The 1,886-nt window shown below is 47.1% G+C and overlaps 1 long non-coding RNA gene across 1 annotated transcript; it reads right to left on the minus strand.

Annotated features, from left to right (window-relative positions):
• Positions 1–672: 672 nt before the first annotated feature.
• Positions 673–1,632, minus strand: LOC311358909. The gene is made up of 4 exons (XR_014638123.1): positions 1,554–1,632; positions 1,237–1,419; positions 991–1,068; positions 673–879 (listed from the first exon to the last, which is right to left on the minus strand). It is a non-coding gene; the product is annotated as an uncharacterized lncRNA (long non-coding RNA).
• Between the last annotated feature and the right edge of the window lie 254 nt (positions 1,633–1,886).

Below are 1,886 nucleotides of genomic sequence, written 5' to 3' on the forward strand. Positions count from 1 at the left end.
AATGCTGATTGGCTGAGACATGGCATGAACACGGCACACAGGCTCCAGTGACCTCATTTGAAGATTGCCAACAGGAGGACGGGGCGCCTGGACATGGTCAGAGAGCTGGGGTCAATGGCCTGGAACTGGACCATTAACTTGGAATCGCACGTACAATTCATTTTTTTATACTCCTTTATTTTTCAAATATTAATTTTATAATGGAAGTCAGGATAGAGGGGGGGGCTCAAGGTTAGGGTAGAGGGGAGGTTAGGGTAGAGGGGTGGGTGAGGGTAGTCAAGGTGAGGGTGGGTCATGGTGAGGGTGGGGTCATGTTGAGAGTAGAGAGACAAGATTATGGTAGATGTGTATAAGTTCACTAAACTTTAAACTCATTATGGTCAGTATTAAACTTACCATAGTACACAACACAGCAGAAAAAGCCAACACAACCAGGTAGAATTTGGAATATGTGATTTTATACAAACACCATTAGTATACATTTTAAAAACCGTTTGCACATTGAAACATTTTGGGGAAGCGTTGTGTCCGATGTCCAAACCCATTTTGAACACAAAGCGTATGTTGTGAAACCAGCACAACCATCTGTCCCTAACTCTGTCCCCAACACTGAACCCAGACTCCTTGAAGGAAAAAGGTACACTCCCACTGTGGGGAGGAAGGAACCCTCGATGGAACACGTTAGGAGGTTCCTAACGTGCAGCATATGGTGACAAAGTCACGTTGTGCGGGTGTGGAGGAGATGAATCCACAGGCCAAAGTCACGTTGTGCGAGTGTGGAGGAGATGAATCCACAGGCCAAAGTCACGTTGTGCGAGTGTGGAGGAGATGAATCCACAGGCCAGCGATGAGCTACGATGAGGTCCCGTTTGTTGATCACTGAAATGTGGACAGGAGAACAGCATATTGTTCACTTGACTGACTACAGTTATGACAATTGTAGTCAATGAACACAATATCCATGTCATCTTAAAGCAGTGGGCTACTGACCTAAAGGACTCCAAGTGGTCAGAGATACAGGTATGACGCAGCTCAGGTGTGTCTGCCCCAGACTGGACTCCACTGCGCCTTAAAAAGATGGATGACATGGATGATTCAAAATGATACAATGATTCAGTTATTTAGCAGATCCTCCAAGCCAAAGAGACTTGGTGAATTCAGATGTGTCATTCCATGTAGTCTGAGAACACGGGGGTGGAACCCTGTACCATTTGATGGAGAGCCCAACACCCTAACCTGCCCATTTGGAGTTCCATCGGCACCAGACTCGCCTTCCAGATTCATGGCTCCTACTTCGGCTCTCTCTCCTCAGTGGTCATCCCCTTGGATTTGGGTGTCACTCGCCCCACCATGACATCCCACAAGGCAGGTCCTCCATCACCTCCCTCTGCCCCGCCTTCCTGGTGGGGACAAACAGGGCTGGTCTGGCCTCAATGTCTGGGCACAATCACAGTGGTAGTTGATGGTCTGGCAACAGTGGTCGTTTGCTCTAATGTCTGGTAGTAAACAGTTTCCCAGTACAAGTCCACTATGTTCAGTTCATGCAAATTTACCAGTACTACTTGTTGGCAGGCAGACTCATGGTTCTCCAGATGCACGGCTCCTCCCTCAGCTCTCCTCAGCCAATGACTCCTGGTCTGTAACAAACACTGGTGGGATTTGAGCCATGGTTGGGGGGGGGGGGGGGGGTAAATTACAAGCATATTCAGTTATAAATCAAGAAGTTTAGAAGTCAGAAAAAAATCTAGTTAATGAATATGCTGTTCAATGACATATATTTAATTGAAGCGCCTAGTTCTGGTCATCACATGACAGAACACAATGTAGACCCACAGCTGGTCCTTTACCTTACCTACCAGAGATCTCAGTCACATCGTAGTCCTCTG

This window comes from Micromesistius poutassou (assembly GCF_964030765.1).
Source record: "Micromesistius poutassou genome assembly, chromosome: 14".
NCBI classification, from domain to species: Eukaryota; Metazoa; Chordata; class Actinopteri; order Gadiformes; family Gadidae; genus Micromesistius; species Micromesistius poutassou.